The sequence below is a fragment of the Pithys albifrons genome, chromosome 5, assembly GCF_047495875.1.
Source record: "Pithys albifrons albifrons isolate INPA30051 chromosome 5, PitAlb_v1, whole genome shotgun sequence".
Taxonomy (NCBI): domain Eukaryota; kingdom Metazoa; phylum Chordata; class Aves; order Passeriformes; family Thamnophilidae; genus Pithys; species Pithys albifrons.
Window position 1 is genome coordinate 3,264,499 of NC_092462.1, and position 19,108 is coordinate 3,283,606.

Genomic DNA, 19,108 nt, shown 5'->3' on the forward strand with positions numbered 1-19,108 from the left:
TGATGAATAATATATTTATATCATCCATTAATAACCATCCACCCATTTAAGTTTCACCCTAATGCATTCTGGAAATCTGCAAATTAATTATGCAAACCCCTGAATGAATATAAAATTGAAATGCTTAAGAATTTAAATGATGCAATTAAATGCTATTGCTTGTAAGTCACAGTTATTTTGTTCTGATACTTGGTCATCAATCTTCATTTCAGTACCACCATTTAGAAACAGAGTAACTCCAATATCTTGTCAAAATACTGGAAGTTTGAGCAAAGGCTGCATTCTTGTTCCTTTGATTACATTATTTCCAGACATGAATTTCAAGCCTTCATTTAAACAGAAGTGGCTTTTTAAAGGGAGATTATGGTGCTTCACAGTCAGGAGGGTGAGGTCAGTGCTGTCAATTCTCATTCTTGAAAAACACAACAAATGCAGCAGTGAGAAGTGGTGTCAGACTGTAATCTCAGCTCCATAAGCAATTCCATTTGAACTCTGTAGCACTGGCAGATCAATTCATACCCAGTGATGATTAAGGTTTTCTGACCAGGCTGCCTGAGAAGTTGATATGTACATCTCTACTTGAATTACTGTCATTTTTAGTGACATGGCAATATCTTGCTTACTACTTTTTATTCCATACTGTACCTGGGTTTCAGATTTATGCCCTTGCCCACAGCTCTGCAGCACCAGCACAAAACCAGTTTGAGCTGAACCTTCTGTGCTTCTGCTGTAACCTCCGAGACTGAAGGGCTGGAAAAGGACCTTTCCTCTTCATTCCAGAGCTCTGCTCTCATCCCTCCTTGTGGGTCAGGTAAAGCTCTTTTATGAGCTGTCCAAGGTGCTTCCTTCCAGAAGTAGCAATTTTTGTATGGCCAGCTGACACCTCTTTATCTTTTGGCTTTTTTCTCTTTCTGCCTTGTGTTGTTAATCGGAGAATATACAGGAAGAAACATAGAATAGTTTTTGCCAAGAATAGTTTGTTGTGTAATAATGGCTAAGAGGTTGTACATGTTCTGTCCCAGCTGAAAAGCAGCACGAGGGTGCAGACAATCCAAGCTGTTCAGTGTGTACATCAAGTGTGCAGTGAAATCTTCAATCTGTGTGTTCCCTCAGGGTTTACAGATTTAATGCTTCAGGCCAAGGCAGGGATGCTCCTTTCCCTCTGTCCATCCTGTGCCTGTGGGATTATTCTCTGCAATATCAGCCTGAAAATCCAGAATGGGTGAGGACTCTTGTCCATGGGAAGGTTCTTGGGGTGGTTGTTTTGCCTGTGCCCCAGGTCACTGACTCGTTTGCTTTAATGGGGAGAGAGAGTTGTAAAATGTCTCCCCAGCTTTGTGGTGTGGGCTGGAAGGCAGCTCATGGTGCCAGAGCCTCTTACCTTGGTAAGTCACCCTTATTGTTGGACATCTCACCCTTGAAATCAGGTTTTCAAGGCTAAACAACAGAATAGGAAATAAAAATTCAAATTGAGGCAAAGGCTCTGTGGGGTAGGCAAGGCTGAGATATTTTTGGTAAAATAGTTGGAAAATACTTTGATTTAAGGTTGCTGGTTTGAGCTCTGGGGAGAATATTTGTTTTGTTGAGGGTGAAATTATTGAAACATTCATTTTGAAGAACAGCTTGAGAAGGTTATCCATCTTACAAGAAATAGTGAACTCTATTTTTTTCAGTGTTGTTTTCCTTCTCTTTTTACTTACAACAGTAAATACATGTATATCATTAGTGAGATTTCAGATTGGCAGTTTTCAAACTGAATTCAAGCTGGTGAGAAGTGCGAAGAAAGTGATTTGAAAATGAAGAAGTGACTTTTGTCAAATACTTTCAGGTTGCATTATCAGGTCATATGTCTTAAAGGCAAAAAATCACTTTCTCATTTGTTCTCAAAACCAGTTCAAATCCCTCAATACAGGGACTCTGACTTTCAAATGCTGGCTATGAATGTTAAAGACAGTCTTAAATTTATACAAATTTTTTATGTGTGTATCCACACATTATGGTAGATTTATTAGACAAAATCTGGCATTTGCTCAAGATTTCAACCATAAGATTTTTTTGAGAGCTGTTACTGAAGTTTCTTGTATAACATGATTTAACCTGGTATTTTTGTTGATTTTTTTTGTTAGTGAAAAGCATCTGATTTTATTAATATTTTCCTTTCCCTTTTTAAGCAGATTAATGAGTTCAGCAGCACAGAAGGTTTAAAGAGCTGTTGTTGCTGACTAAAAATGGGCTGCTGTGTCTTTTCCAGTGACCAACACACAGGAGCCCTGAAACACTGGGAAGAGGGAGCCCTTTGCTGATGTTTGGGTGTTGACTGAACCCTGTGAAGTGGCTCTGACTGCTCTGAAAGGTCATCCATGTCCCAGTTTCCACCTCACACAAGTTATGCCATCTCATCACAAACACAGGAATAAATATTTGGCTTCCCTCCTCTCCTGCCCTGACACCAGGACTTTGTGCATGCAGGGCCTCAGCCTTGGCATCAGTTTATTGATCTTTTAATGCAGGATCTCACTGGCCTCAGGGTGCTATAAATACAATATTGCAACAGTCCTGCCATATCAGTATTCATTTATTTGTATTGATCAGTTGCCACTTCTGAATTCTGGGTCCTGAATTAATGTATGTGAATAACTGCTTTGATTAATGAAGCTGAAATTGTCTCTAACAACCTGCACCAACTACAGAGATGTTTTCTGTTACAAAGCTAATTACTTCTTTTTTTCCCCATCTGCAATTATTTTCATAATTTGACTTATCCTTGGAACCTCACTGGAAGACATGGGATAATGAAACTAAAGCTATTTATAAACTTCCATTATTTGCAGTGTCACACAAGAGCATCCTTAGTCTAAGTCCTTATTTAAACACAGGAATTTGTAGGTGAATGTGACCAACTTAATCCTTTTCAGAAGGTGAAATTTTAGGAGATGGATTTGAGATGTTGCTTTTGTGTGACTGTTTTGGCACTGAGAAAAGGACATCTCTGTGTCTGTTATCACACCCACAGATGTTCTTAGATGAGCTCTAACACAAGGTAGGGGAACATATTCACAAGTTCTTACTCTGAAACATGGTCAAGGTGTCACAGCTGTGCCTCCTATTTCCTGTTTTTCACAAAGGTTTCTCTTCACAGCACTTGTTTTTCAGTTACCAGTTAATCTTTATATATTTGACATTTGACTTATATTGAATTATATCTTTTACAAAGGATGTTTTTTCCTTTCTTGTTAAATGTATTGTGGCCCTTTTTTTATTTTCCTTTTCTTCCCCTTGAGATTTCTTCTCTAAACCTTAAGGCCTCCTAGTAAAATATTCCAGACAGGGAGGGTGGAACAGCCCAGGGTTTCCTTTGTTGGGGTCTCTGCTCTGAGGCACCAGCTGGAGCTGGGGTGTTGTTACTGCACTGGGATTAAACTATTGTAAGGATCAAGATGTCAAAACTGGGACTGAGCTTGTAAGGAAACCTGGTCTGACTGAGTGTGGGGTTTTCACTTCTCAGGACTTTAATTCATTTTCCTTTGAGAAATGGCATCTCTTTCCTTTGCAGTCTTTGTAAATGTGCTGCACATTTGTATTTTAAACATGTTCCAGAAGTTCAGAGATGGATTCTGAGTGAGAACCCAGAAGTTTGGGGGGGTGTTAATTGATCAGATGTGTAGGGTTTGTCAGAAGGAATTATCATGAGAGGTCTTATTGTGCACAGAAATAAAGCCATCACACCTAATATTTGATTCTGTTTAGGCAGAAATCTCATGGGAGATGTCAAAGAGTATGACTTGAGTTTGGAATACATGGTTTTATAATATTACAGCCCCTTTGAATGGGCATTTTTCCAATGGAAAATAAGCTTGACTTGTAAGTTTGAGCAGAGAAAAACTTAAGTAGTTCCTACCTGTTTACATTTTTGTACTTGTAATATTTAATAATATTTTTGCTATATTTGGTTAGTCTTACATTATTTTTTTACATTTCCACTTGTATGACAGTATAAATGAGCTGTATTTCCCTCCCTGTGAAGAGGTAAAATGTTATTTATTCATTTCTAGACCTCACTGTCAAATGTCAATACTGAATGCTGGGGCTTCTCCCCTGACATGAAGTTCTCAGAAGGTGTTGCCAAGCTGTGCCTTGAACTTATCTGTATGTCTGGCACAGGCACAGGCTCAGTGTGGAGGTTGTGCTGGGCCTGCTTGGTTTGAACACAAAACCAGTGACAAATACAGGGACTCTTGTGGGAAACTGTCCCTGGGCAGAGTTAAACTCATACAGTGGGAGGACAAAGTCTCATTTTGGAGACTGATGGTACATGAATGTCCAGGGTTAGGAGGGACCCAACAAGACCCAGACACAGCCACTGGATTAACCAATAGGAACTGAAAGCTTTGGTGAAGCTTTTGAAACATTTTCTTTTCTAAGCCCAGCATTTCAGTTTGGCTTAGATAAGTTTCCAGGAGGTGATTTCCCATGGCTGGTCAAATGCCCACAGGGAATGTGTGTTGGATCTGCCCCTGTTACCTGATCAATGTAATGGTGCAGCAAGTGGCACATGATCAAATGTGCTGGTGTAATGTTGGCAGATAAAGCACAGCCTGTCTTGTAGTTTGTCCTCAAAGAGAAAATCCTCCAGACTCCCCCAGTCAGGGTAAGTCACTTTATATCAGATCAGAGTGTGGTATTTTGAGAGCTCAAATATCTTAGTAGTGTGTGGTTATGACACCTAATGCTGGGTTCCATCAGCTGTGCCTCAGCACAGTGTGATGTGTTGCAGTGCAGTGTGGTTGGTACAGCCTCATTTGCAGAGCTCTCCACTGGAAATGGGTTTGGGAAATGGGTGAAAAAAGATAATTTCTTTGATGTGGCTGTCAAGAGTAACTTCTACAAGAACAGCTGGTTTAAAGGATTATGAAGAACTGAAGAGGATTTGCTGTCACATTAGAATACAGGTCAAGAGTTTGAGTTTTAAAAGTAATTAGCATGAAGAGCAAGTATTTTAGGGATGCTGTGTGTATGATAGTGGGCTCTGCTTCTGTGTGTGTGTGAATACAAATCTGGCTTGCAGGTGTCACTCAGTGACAGGGGAGGAAGGTGGAGCTGTTCTCCCTCAGCTTTGCAAAGCACAAATTCTCATCAGCTGCTGCTTCAAAGAGAACACCTGGATCCCATTCCCCCAAATACAAGCCCAGTGTCCTTGTTCTGGCAACCTGCTTTTTAGCTGATGGCCATAGAGAACAGGGCTCTCTAATTCTTTCCAGACACAGTTCCTTTCAGCTGTCTTTTGTTCCTAAATCTTAAACCTGTTTTCAGTGAGAACTGATTGTCATCTAAATCTGTACTAGAGTATGCACCCCAAGAAAATAACCAAAACTAAACAACCATAGATAAACCTCTCTAAATTTTGGCATATAAATCTCTTTGAAGAAGAAAGTACATGAATTTGTCAGTGATTGAGGATGTACAGGCTTAAGCCTTTATTTTGCAGTCAATGATTGGCCTACTGAATGACAGAAGGATTCCATTATCTCATGCCACAGTTACCCTATTCATAAAGTCCTGATACAGTTGCTGCTTACTTTGTGAAATGCTTTCAGAGCTGTGGTTTCTGTGAGAGGATTAGTTTGTGTTACTGTCAGCAAACCTGCTCACATTAAGCAAAACCCCAGTCAGGGCATCAGTTACTTTACATTTTGGGTTTGCTTCTTTATTTCCAGTCAGTGGCCTGTCAGTCTGCAGACAGCACTACAGGCAGTGATGTGTCCCAGAAGCCACTCCATCCCTTCCCTGCTGTGACTGGTGTTGTGGTGTTCCCCCTCCCTCCTAGTCCTGAGAAATCCTCCTTTGAATTTGAGTGAGTCAGACAAATGTTCCCAAAACAATCTGAGTGAGGCTTTGCAGCAGCTGAGTGAGAAGGGAAATCTGCTGAGCAAAGCTCCTTTGTTTGTTGCTTTTGCTGGCTGGTGTCAGTGAGGTCACAGTGAGCTCAAAGGGCTTGGTACAAATGAAATAATTGAACAAGAAAATAGATCTTGAGCAAGATGACACTGCAAAATGCCACACTTACCAATCTCACATTTGTACCTCTAATAGTTGTCATTAAAATGTCATTATACAGAAATGAAAATATATACAGTTCTCAGATTTATGCAGCTCAAGCATATTCCTCCTGCAACTTTATATGAAAATACATCAAGCCAACATCAAAACTGATACAAAAAGCAAATAATTTCAGTTCCTGGGGTCAGCACAACTTCCCTGGTACTTCACTGGGGCACAGAGGCAGAAAACAGTGACAGTGCCTGGATCAAGAGGGGTCGATGTTCAGCCCCAGGACTTCTGCCCCGTGTCTCTTGTGTGCACTCACTGGTTCCTTTGGCTGTAAATGCCTTTGTGTGTGAGCAAAAGCAGTGGTTTCTTTCAGAAAGTTCAAGAGCCATGTTGTCAAATAGTGTTTTTATTGGCTAATTCAACCAGAAAAGTAATTTAAATAACACCTGTCATTCCTGTGCCAGGAATCAGATGTAAAAGGTTTAAAACAGCAATCATCAAACATTGATGCAACTAATTTGCCTTAGGCCTTAGTTTATGGCATTAATGTGTGTAGTGAGGGGTGTAAAAGTACCCAAGATGACAAGGAAACAGGTTCTGTTATTTTTTATTAGTGTGTCACAGCAATGCAGAGATTTTGTGGCTTATTTGTCTTGGTTTGTAGCACATGGTGTTACACAGGCAATCAAGTGTATGTAGGGAAGGGGATGCAAGTTTACACACAGAGTTTAAAAATTAGAGTGGAGATCAGAATCCAAAGTTGCTCCTGTACGGAGTGTGAAGAGCAACAATATTTCTGTGCTGGTTTATAGACACCTGTGCAGAAGAAACAAAATTGGCCTCTCAGGTGTTCAAGTGAAAAAAGCAGCTCTGCTTTGCTGCCCCTCCCTGCACAGCCCCTGAGCTGCTTTGCTGCTCTTTTACCCAGCAGGAACAACTGCCACAGTGATGCTGAGTTTATTTGATGTTTCCCACTGCCAAGCATGAACATCCTTCTCTTTCATTGCTTAGAGAACTTATCCACATCCCTTCACTGATCTGTTTTTCATGCCTTCTGCTGTTCCTCTGAAGCTTGACCCTTCTAATGAGACCTGTATGACTAATTAGCAGTACAAAAGTGTGCCTGTCATTTTTCTGAGTACCTGCAAGTCTCAACTCTTACCCACTGCACTGCCCCTTGTTGGCAAATGTGAGGCTGAACTCCTGTTTACCAAATATGCTAATAGTGTAAATTTTTACTTCTTGTTCAAAGTTACCATTAGTAAATCCCTGTGCAGAGGTGACTAAATAATAAAAAAGAAATGAAACACAACTGAGAAAAAAAATCAGTGAAGAAGGAACCAAGTCTTGCTGATCTATCCATTAAAATAGTGAGGCTCTGAGTGGTGGCCTCAGGCAGATAATTGTATGTGGAGTGATGGGAATAGACTACTGGAAATATAATTATAAAAAATTGATGAGTTGCTGACATAAAGCTATAAAATATCAGCTGCATCAGTAGCTTTTAGAATACAGGGAACTTTGAAATAGTGACACAAACATGCTTAAAATGACTGAAAGGGATCCAAATAAAAAAGGGGAAATGAAAAGATTAAAATAAGAGAGAAATTAAGCCACTGGTGAAGTTTTTTAACTGGGCTGACTTACTAAACTGAATTCCTGTAAACAGCCTGGTACATAAAAATAAAGCATAAGTGTAACTGAAACTACTTTTGTAATGTGACATCTTTTATTTCTATTTAAGTAAAGGACAGTTGGAACAATTGAGGTGGAATTTTTAAGAGTGGGGTTTTGCTTGGATATAAGTTTAAATACTAGAATGTCAACGGTAAACAGTTTGAGAAAAGCAAACATTTCTGTAGGTATTTTTTATAGTAATCTGTTTGTTTCTTCGTGTAGAGGGGACCACAGAAGTCCTGTCACCAAGGTTGCTCTGAATTGGTGTAGCAAGAGAAAATTCCATTGTCAGGTAAGCAGAATATGTAAGATTTGTGTCCTTGCTGACATTTTCAACAAATCCAGGTAACAGTGTGTACATAATTTACAAGTTCCAAGGCTAAGAAACAAAGTACCTTTACAATGTTACAAGTGTTGCAGAAGTGTTACTGTTTTTATTTTAAGCTTCCTTTGCTTGGGTTTTTTTATGGTGTAGTTAAGGTACAAAGTAATGGAGGTTCTACTTTACATGTGAAAGAAAAGACCATAATAATTTTAAAAGCAGTATTGGTACGTAATTTCATTATCTCTCTCTGACTTATTGGTGTTCAGGCTTGGTTTGTGCTCCTACTCACTGACACACCATCACCAACAGTCCCCCCCATGTTTCCCCAGCCTGGCAAGCTCCAAGGAAAGCCCTGCAGGGATTTGCCATGGAATGAGCAGCAGCCTGAAGGCTGTGCCACAGCTGCCCAAGGGGCTGGGCTTTAGCCATTGTCCCACTGTTATCCCACCATTCCTGCTGCCTCCTGGCTGGCCATGGGTTCTTGCCTTTATTCTGGCTGCCAAAGCTGCAGACAGAAAACTGTTTCTGGAGAGGGATTTGTGCCCTGTGGGTGCTGGGCCTGAGGCAGAGAGTCCTGTTGTTCCTGCAGAGCCTGGACAGGAGCCCAGCAGGGGGATTGCTGTGCTGGTGCTGGGTGAGCTCAGCTGCTCATGGGGTGTCAGCAGCCAAAATGTGCCCACAGGTGTGGAGTTTGGGTCATGTGGGACTCCAGATGATGGCCATTTGGAAGGTGCTTTTCAGGGAAGGACTCCCTTTCCCAGAGTTTCCATGCACAGGTTTATAAGGTGTGATGCTTGTCTGGGAAATTGTTGGTGTTCCCTTGTCTCTGACAGTTCAAAGTGCACTTGATTAGTGATGGAAATGGAGCAATCAGTGCTATCTAAAGAACTGACCTGCTCATGTTTGTATTGGAGCAAGAGAAAAGAGGGGATAAATCAGGTAAACAAGGCAATATTTGTTAGGTACAGTGGACATAAAAATTCTGGTTCATTTGAAGAAATAACCTGTCAGTGCAACTTTGGTGGATATTGCCTAAAAGGAGGGTGAAACTGAGGCATTTTCCTGCCCCTCCTGTGGCACTGGGAGCAGCTGTGCTTGGTGGCAGCACATTCAGTGAGTTCAGGTTACCTGCAATCTTTGTATCACAGATGATCCTGCATGGGCCATAAATTCTGTAAATTGGAGGATGCCTAAAGTAGAGACAAAGCTCATCAGTCCCTCTCATAACCTGCCCTAGCCTGGGTAATCACAGAAAGGAGTTGTGACAGGAAGTAAAGGAAATGTGGTTCATTGACTCTTTTATAAATTGATCAACTCTTGCAGCTTTAAAGGAATGACCCTTTCAGAGCAAAAGAATCAAATTCATCTCTTGTCAGTTTGGGGAGATTTATAATTGCAAGCTGATGATTTTTTAGCAATACTGTCAGTCTGCTTTTCAGATCAATGCCAATGAAATATTTTGTTTGTGATTTAACCTCCATTTCCCCTGGAAATGGTGAGTTTTAATACCAAGAGCAGTTGTGTCTGACTCTATTGATCCTGGGCTAAATTAAATGGCAAACAAAAGCAGGCCTATTATTCCATCAAAATGCTCTCAGTAGGGAGCAAAATTCTTTATTACAACAGGATATGTTGCATTGAAATGAAAAGAAAGTTTCTTTTCAAGAGTGATCTTTTTAAATTACAGAGAAACACCTTCCCAGAGCCAGATTTATTTGGTGGGAATAGTACCAAGATAATAAAACTGAAATAGTATATTAGATTTGTTTTCCTCTGTATAAAGATGAAAGACCCCCTAAAAAAGGTGTAAAACTTAACTAAAGTTCACATGTGATAAATTTATTTCAACAATGTGTTTTTTTGTTCAAGTAGTTGATGAATAACTTTTCTATTTGGAATTATTTGTTTTATGTATTTTTATTTCCTGTGAAATCCTATGAAATATTGTATATAAATATGCATTGTATGTAAGCTCTATTCATGGTGAGGTTGCTGTGATAGAAGGACACAGAGAGCACTTGGATAAAGAGCTTCAGAAGAAAAGGAAGGGCAGTCTCTTTAGCAAGTAAAAATTTTTAAGGAGGAATTTCCAGTGTGGAGTGAGTTGATATTTCAGCCCAGACCAGGTCTGGGAACCACAGACCCCTTGAGGTTGGACAAGACCTTTAAGGTGATCAAGTGATTCCAGCAGTTCCCCAGCACTGCCAATCCCTCTGTGCCACAGCTGGGAAATAACTCAGGGGTGGTGGCTCAGTGGAAGAGAGGACTTTAAGCAAAATAAAGGCACTGTAAGATTTGTTCTCATGTGGCATCATAATTCTGTAAAAGACCAAATAGTTAAAAGAAAACTTTACTGTATGGAATAGTAAACAATGATTTTCAAGTTGTATCTTATCACATCAACTCAAAGCACTGGAATCAATTCTGCCCTTAACAAATATCCAGAGAATTGGATTGTGCAACCTGCAAAAGCCACCTGCTATAGAGTTCATCCATCTATAAATATTTAGGATGGTATTGGCTATTTAAGCTTGAGGCAGCACAAGAAAATTGATATTTTTTATGAAGAAACTCAACCTGCTGCAAACAGGACATCAGGATTCCTTTCCAAGGGAATCATCTGCCCGTGTCTCTGGGAGCAAAATTACTGATGCAATAAATAAAAGCACCAAGGCATAAATAACACATTCGTAAATCCTACATTTTAGATTCTTTTCACTTTGTTTCATAACAGGAACATTTATGCAGAGTTCCCATTTCAGGAGTGGGTGTAGATTATTGGCTTGTTTGCTTCTGCTTCTCACTGAGTTCTTGTGGCTGCTGATAAACCCTGCTTTGTTTAGCATGAGGAGGAGAACATGGCTGGGAAACTGCAACTCTACCCAGCCCCATGGCAGGATGGAATGAAAATCTGTTCTGGCTGGTCCCACAGATCTTTTTGATGTGAATAGTGAAGCCAATAGAAGGAATGGGATCATTGGTTCAAAGGAAATAGAGACTTGTACTGATTTTTATTTTGGTTTAGATTGCTTGAATTTGCAACTTCATGTTTCCCTGTTAACTGAGAGCAGGTACAATTCTGACTCCAAACCACCCAAACATGTAATGAAGCAGCTGCTTCATTGGCAATTCTGTCCAGCTTTGCTGCTGCTCTTGGCAGAGGAGCTGACAGGAATACCAATGGCCCTGAGCAGGCAGGGTGTTCCCAAAATGTGTAATTCTGGGCAGTTTATCCCCAAATGGCCCACTGTCCCAGAGCTCCATTGCTGCCTTTCACAAGGGTTAATGCCCTTCAGAGTCTCAGCAAGATGTTTTAGAGCTCCTCTGGACATGAACAGGTTCTGTTGGTGCCACTGTTGGAGTGAATTGTCTCTGCTCAGGGCTCCTGAACCCCAGACCGAGCCATTATAATGCAGAATAAACAAGCACTGCTCAGGTTTGGAGATTGTTGTATCAGAACATGCAAACTGTGGTTTCTTTTTATCCTCTGCAGTGAACCCTTTGTCTCCAGTGGGAGAAGGAGCAAAGGTGGGGGCAGAGTGCCCCCCAAAGCAGCCTGTTGGTGTCCCTGCCTGTGTCGCTGCTCCAGCCCTGCCGAGCCTGCAGAGGCTCCTCCTCTGGCTGGAGCTGAAATGTTCATCTTCTCGAGTGCTCTCCAGGCTGTGATTGCTCTGGGCTTGTTCCTGGCATGTCTGTTTGCTGAATTAGTCACTGAGCAAAACTGCCAGACCTGTAACAAAAAATGGCTTAGTCATTTTTGCCATCAGTGTCCTCACCTCTTGAACAGAAACAAATTTAGTGCTGCTTCAGTGTAGGCAGAATCTTTTTTAATCAGCCTGCTACCAAAGTGAGATTAAAACTGACATTTTGACTGTTAAGTTCTTCTAGCGGAATGGAATATTAAAATACTTTTAATTATACAAATCCCTTAGGTTTCTTATACTAGCAGAAGTAATATTTTAGGAGGTTGGGCAGTATAAATTCAACAGGAGAGTCCACACAGATTGATGTGCCCACTGGGGTGCCAGTCAGCCAGTTTGAGTCTTTCAGTGGCTTACCAAGGTCTGGGTGCTTAGGACTGAATTTGAGTTACTGTCAAAGCTCTGTCAGTCAAGTGGGATTGATACTTTATAACAGCCCCACTTGTTTCACTTTGTCCTTGATTGAATCAAATAAGAGAGTTGGTGAAATTGCCTTTTCCATCTTTGCTGTGCAAACCCACAGAGCAGGGATAAAGCTGTCTCTGATGTGCTGTGAGCTCATGATGTTCATCTGGGCAGATGAATTGGCCTCCCATGTATTTTATGGCAGTCCCAGTGCCAGCCTGCAGGAGCTGCTTGAGCAGCATGAATTGGCCACATGCCTGGGTGTGTCATTAACAAACACCTTGATATGAGCGTTGATTGGCTGAATGAGGCACCTCAGCTGTAATTACAACGTTCCAGTTGCTCTGTTGTGCTTAGATGTGCATTTTCATTTTCAGCAGAGAGCAGAGTTATTGAGCCTTCAACAGATAAGCCCTGTGAGCAGCAGCTGAGTGTGCTCAGAGCAGCTGCTGCTCTGCTGTAATCGGTGTGGATTTGCTGACAGGGGGAGGTTCTTGCCCTCCCTCTCCATGTGCAATCCATGCCCAGTGGGGTGCAAAGAGCCGCATCCACCTGGATCACACTGTGAGGCCCCGGGCTCTGCTCAGCGTGGCAGCTGCCATGGAAAAGGGAATGTTTGTGTATAGACAGGATTTGAGAGAGCTGCAGAGCCCCCTGAGAGTGCTCAGATGGTGTTCTGCAAGTTGGGAACAGTCAGAGACCATTCAGAGCAGCAGCACCTTTGTAGCCTGTGTGTGCATCAGGCTTGACTGGTGGGACTGGGGACAGAATGTCTGTGTTAGCTACTTGTTAACCTGCTGATCTTATGCCATTGACACTGGTGTGCACAGAGGTACAGACACTTTCTTCTTAAATATGAGACTGAAATTTTCAAAATGAAACCTGCAACATTTAAAAATAATTAGGGTGTGCCTTAGCCCAAAGCTCAGAGTCCATCTTCTGTTTAAATGAAAGGTGCAGAAGTTCATAGTATGAAATATTTATGCACTATTTTCAAAAGGCAATTCTATGACCAATAATTAACACCTGACATTATGTGAACTGAAATAAGGACCATGCTATGATTTCAAAAAGTCAAAGTTAATTGCCTATTAAAGGCCAGGGAGCAAGATGCAACTTCCTCACTACCAGCATTTCACAGATTGCTTGGAGGTAGGTGTTGAGCTTCCATAAAGGAAATCCTCCTCCTCCTTCTTTGTGCTCCATACAGACCTTGACAGTGGATCACAGGACTTAGCAGGGACATTTATGGTGCCCCAGGGTGGGTGGAAGCAAAGCTGGGGACTTGGTAGCAAGTACTGCAGCAAACACAGGATAATCCATCATCTGGGTAAGTGAGCAGCCTGTTCTTTCTTCCTGCTCCCTTCAGTAAGGACCTGACAGATGGGAAATTACACTGTGTGTAGTATCTGAAGTATGAAGAGTTTACTGGAACTCTTGGTGGAGTAATTGAGCTTTGATTTGCTCTCTTTGCTGCTCTGTCTATTGCTCTGCATGTTACAGTTCTGTTCCCTGGTACCAAAGTTTGCCAAGAGGACCATCAGTTACCAAATGGGCCAGTTGTCAGACATACATGAGCCAATTCTCCCTTCCCTTCATAACTGAATAGACAACAGGGCATAGATTTATGTCTCAAGAATCAGATGTTTGTTAAACTGGCAACATTTGTGTAGACAGATGTTCTCAAACTGTATTAAAATTATCAGTGAATCAATTCTTGAACCAAGTGTTGAAATTAACTCTGTTTAATGAAGGTCATGGAAGGCTAATTTTGGTGTCCAGCCATGGTAAATGTTTCTCTAGTGTTGCATCTGAGATAAAAACCAATAAATTAACCATGTTGAATATTCCAATTTGGCTTGAAAAAAAGAACATTTAAGTATTCCCTTCTCTGAGCATGCACACACTCACCTGAATTTATTTTCACTGTTCCTCAGAAAGGTAAATCTCTTGCTGGTGTTCAGTGCTTGTAAACAGTTACAGTTTGCTGAGAAATCAGTGCTTATCCCAGAGAAAGCAGCTGGATTAGGAATGGGGTAATTTCAGTTGCTGAAATCAGAGTAGGACATCAGTTGCAAAGCACTTTTTACCATTTCATGCAGTCTCTGCTGTGCTGAATCTTTAGAGCTGAATTCTCATGCAGAGAACTTTTGATTCCTTACTGGGTTTTATTCTCCAGTTCATGTGTTGAGTCATGAACTCAAGGGCATACACAATCAATTTCTTTTTCATTATTTTTAAATAGTGGGAAAAAAAGCTTAAATAATATTCAGCCTGAAAATGTCTTTCTGGTTTTATCTTGCTTATTCTGACACACTTGGAAAAAATTACAGCTCAGTGCCATGTCAAGATGTTCTCAGAATTAAGAGAGAAGCTACTGATAGTTAGGAGACACTTTCAAATCCTTTTAATTGTCTCATTTAGAGAGACTGATTTTATGAGGGTATTTGTGTTCCCATGATTTCTGAGCCTGATAGAATGGAATGCCTCTTAGAGTTGTTAGTCTAGTTCTGGGGATGAAGAGAAGTTCCAAAAATGTTTTTAAATGTCTTTCACGTTGGATGATGAATCATGTTCTCATTATCTGGGTAGGTGGCTGGAAGCAAATGGTCAATTTGGTGTTAATTTGGGAACATGCAGCATTTCCAATTACAAATGGTGCTAATGATGCAAATGCAAAAAATGCTTGTTATAAATAAGAATCTGACAGTAGACCAATATTGGACTTTGAAATGTTCCTAATGCAGCTTTATTGATGTCTTGGAAATGATGGAGCAAATACTATTGCAATAACAGATTAACCATTTGAAATATTTGCTGTTTCCCTCTATAATTTCTTCATTGCTACAGGAGACCTTTGGGAGAATTTAAAAGGAAAAAACCAAACTTTTCTCTTGCTCTCATCTAATTATATGAACAACTGCTTTGATTTTTCCTGTAGATGTTGTGTCACTTTAGAGAAGTGGCTGCATTTTATAGGTGCAAAAGTGTTTTAAGGATTCTGTTTTCATGTTTGCTGGAATCACTTTTATGTTCTCCATCTGTCTCCTGTTTTGCATCTGAAAGGCCGGGACAGGAGGTGAGAAGATTCAAGTAATGGATTTGTGGCTCATTAGTAGTTTGTCTTCACAAATTAAGTTCCTTCAGGCTGAGTTTTGTACTGACAGCAAGGTTGGAGTCAAAAATACTTTGGTTAACGTGGCTCTGAAATGGTTTGATTGATTCAATCATTTATTGAAAAAATATTTCTCTTTAAATTATGGGTATGTGATAATCTAATGAGGAAAGGAATGTACTTTCATTTTGGTTTCTCATTGAGAAAGTAAAAATAGAAGGAATGGAGGGAAAGAATAAAATGAAATCAATGCTTCAGTTTGGTTTCTCAGCATTGGGGAAAAGCCAATTTAAAGTATATTTTTCCCTTTTTTCCCCTTCCTTTTAGGCCCTGAAGGAAACACCTTTGCAGCCACCAGGTGAGCAATAAATACTCTTTTGGCAGTGAGGAGGCAAACTAATGGGGCTGTAACAGCAGTTGTCTCCATCTGGTGCCTTTCCCTCATTTTACACTATAATTTTCCTTCAGTCTGGTGTTGCTTTACTTGCCCTTTCTGGTCACACACCTTTGTTCTGGAAGGCATCTTGGATGGGAAGGCAGGGACAGTCTGTGATGGAGAGAAAATACTGTCTGTGCTTCCTTTTTGAACCCCCTTAGCAGGTTCTGGAAATTTATAAGTTTGTTTCATACCAGTTTTTGATGAGCCAAACTTGCAAATAGGCTGAGGACTTAAAGAACAAAAGAAAAGAAAATGATTTGGTGTATTAAATATTAGGACAGCCAAATCAAGGTAATATTGAGACTTGCCAAACTAATAGTGATTTTTATTGACCTCCCTAGTTCATCTCTGTGATCTTTCATACAGATTTTATCAGAAATAAGCAGTTCCTGTGGCCTGTCAGCAACAGCCTGTGTTGGTTCAATATTTCTCTGAGGTCACTGAGAACAGCAAGGCCAGAGAAGCTCATGGGGTGTTGCTGAGATGGTTGAACTGCAAGTTTTCCTGTTGTTCTTAAAGCTGGTAAGGGAATGCCTCTCATGAATTTCTGTGTTACTTTGTTAAACAATATTGAATGAGTAATTATTTCCCTCCTGCAAATCTTTAAAGTGTGGGAAGAAATGAGTAGATCATTTAAAACTGTTTTTCCCCTACCAGTGAATGGTATGAGGTGTGTCCTGTTGGCAGTGCTGGCAAACTTCATGTGTCAAATCTGACACACCAGGGAGTTACTTGCCTGGGAATTTGTTGTAAGGAAAAAGGAATACAAGGGAAACCAACCAGTAATATTTTCCAGGAGAACTGTGATTTCTGGGATTCACAGGAGAACTGTGATCTGATGTTCTTACCTGTGGAAGTTGCCACTTCTTTTGTGTCTTCACCCTGACACTTTCTCAGACATGAACTTGGTCCTGCAAATGCTGACTGGGGTCAGCCTGGGTCCTAAAATAGATGGAAGAGGAAACCTTCCTGCATCACCCAGGTGAGGGATGGCAGTACCAAAGAGCTCTGCAGCCCTTCAACGTTCAGCCTTTGAGCTTTCCTTGCCCAGAGAAGGAACTTTGCTGGTGTTCTCTGTACAGCTGCCCCAAAATTGTATCAGTGCAGACATAAGAAAATACTATTAGTGCTTTAATCCTCTATCAGAACTCCACTTCCATAATCTGCAGATGGATAACACCATAGGAGAAAAGTGCAGATTAGAGTTGTGGCTGGAATTGAAGCTTTGAAATCAGAGACTGTTGGCAGGTGCACTGAGCTTCACAAAGATTGTGCTCAGAGCTGGGAAGCTGCAGCTGAGATTGCAATGAAATATGGGGAGGAAATGATATCAAACATTATGATCTCTATATACTTTTACAACACAAGCACAAATAAAAAATTATTCTCTGATATTACAATGGGAAATATAAAAGGTAAAGCTGAATACCATATTCTGGCAAGTAAACAGGCAGAGGAGAAAATCTCAGATGAAACAAATATACAGAGAAGGCTCATGTGCTGTTTGAAACCTGTAGTGTTTGAAGATTCTCCAGACTTTTCCTTTCCTACAGCACCAACATCTAAGAGAAAAAAGAGCTACATCAAACAACATTTAAAAGTATTTAAATATATTATTGTTTTAAAAGTACATCTTTGTTAGTAGAGAAGGACAAAAACACCTGAAGCACAAATATTCAGGGTGCCAAAGGGACCTTCTGTTCAACTCCTAAGCTCAGTAATACTGGGAACTCCAAGTTTGACTGAAATGGTGCTGCAGATGTGCTCTGTAGTGCTCCAGGAACTCAAGGAATGCTCAATAAAACTCTTACCCACCCATGTGCAGGTGGGGCTGGGAAGTGACTGGTGAGGTCTGTTTGCTGACACCTCCTCAGCCTCATTATTGGAGGGTGGAACAGGGACAGCACAAACTGGTAATTACTCACACACAGCCTTGCCTGGATAATTGCTGGGGTTACACTCTGTGTCCAGGTAAACGTTCAGAGTGTTGCAATGGGAGGGAATATTCTCCTGGATACATTTTCCCCTGAGGGATCTGATTCTAAACCACTGCACTCAGTGCCTCAGGAGTGTCAGCAGTTTGGTGTCAAGGCCTGGACGGTGCAGGTGCCCGAGTTCACCTTTGTTTCTGTGCAGGGAGTGCAGAGCACACTGAGTGGTGTGTCTGACACAACCCTCACCACAGGGGCCCTGTGTGTGCTCTGCAATTCCCCTGCTTGTTTCAACTGCTCCACACATTTCCACGTGCATTATAGCCATTGTTTGTTATTATTTCCCAAATGAAGCATTGCCTTCTCTATAGGGATTGCCATTTGCAGGGAATGTTTCTTCTCACTGTGTTTCTCTTTATTTCCTCAAGCCCCACACTCACCTGCTGTGCTGACCTGGACCACTGCCTGACATCACAAAGGTAAATTACTGACTGAAAATGCATCATTGCTGTCTTTTCTCTGCAGTCTTGGAGAATGTTTATGATCATTGCTCTAAAGCTAAAGAATGTGCCTTGGTTTGGTTTTATCTTCTCACTAAACCACTTACAAAGATGGAGTTTAATGTTTACTTGACAGTAGGATGTGGGTTTGTGCAGGTTCAGAGCAATTGAATCCACCTTGGCTTCACATAAAGGTATGTAATGGAATGAATTTGGTAATGGTCATTCCTATTTCCAATTTAAATTAATATTTCTAGTTTGTCACATGAAAAATGTTCAGCTGTAACATGTATCATTTAGAAGACAGGAATGAAAAGTGTGACCTACAGCAGAGGTTTCTTCTGCAGCCAAACTGCAAGGGAAAGTCATGTCAGTTTGATGGAGCCTTCACAGTGGTCCCTAAAATGTGCCCAAGTCATCACACTTTGAACTATTCCATGAGTTGTGGCACTGAAACCCAAACCACTCAGATGCAAAGTAGGCAGAGGTGTTCCACAGGAGGTTTGGAAATACCTCCTTGCTGTCCTGCTATTAAATGAATGATATATTTAATGAAAGAATGAGTCTTACTCTGGGAAAAACCTTACATATTTACTGATATGGAGTTTACTGCAGAAAAAGCCTTCTGTCATTGAAAAATACACAGTTTGTCAGTGATTTGAAGTTTGTCCTTTGCAAAATCAGCTTTCTGTATTCTTAATCCCTGTATAGGCAAGATTTCCCAGGTGCATCCTCTTGTCATTATCTTCACTGGTGCTTACCAGCCTCAGTAAATAGCTCACAGGAGTCAGATCTGTCAGGCAAATCAATGTTGCCTTTTTACCTGCACACAGCAAAGCACTCAGGACATTCCCCCCAGCATTAGTGGCTTCATGGAAATGGACACTGGAAGGACTGCTGGTTTAGCTCCTGTAAATCATGTTTGCAGTAGGAGCACAGGGATAAGTGAAAGGGGAAGAATGACAAG

General features: G+C 40.9%; 1 long non-coding RNA gene across 1 annotated transcript; it reads left to right on the plus strand.

Moving 5' to 3' along the window:
* Positions 1 to 7,964: 7,964 nt before the first annotated feature.
* On the plus strand, positions 7,965 to 18,120 carry LOC139671808 (uncharacterized). Its single transcript, XR_011697784.1, has 3 exons — positions 7,965 to 8,017; positions 15,599 to 15,629; positions 18,070 to 18,120. It is a non-coding gene; the product is annotated as an uncharacterized lncRNA (long non-coding RNA).
* The last annotated feature ends 988 nt before the right edge of the window (positions 18,121 to 19,108 follow it).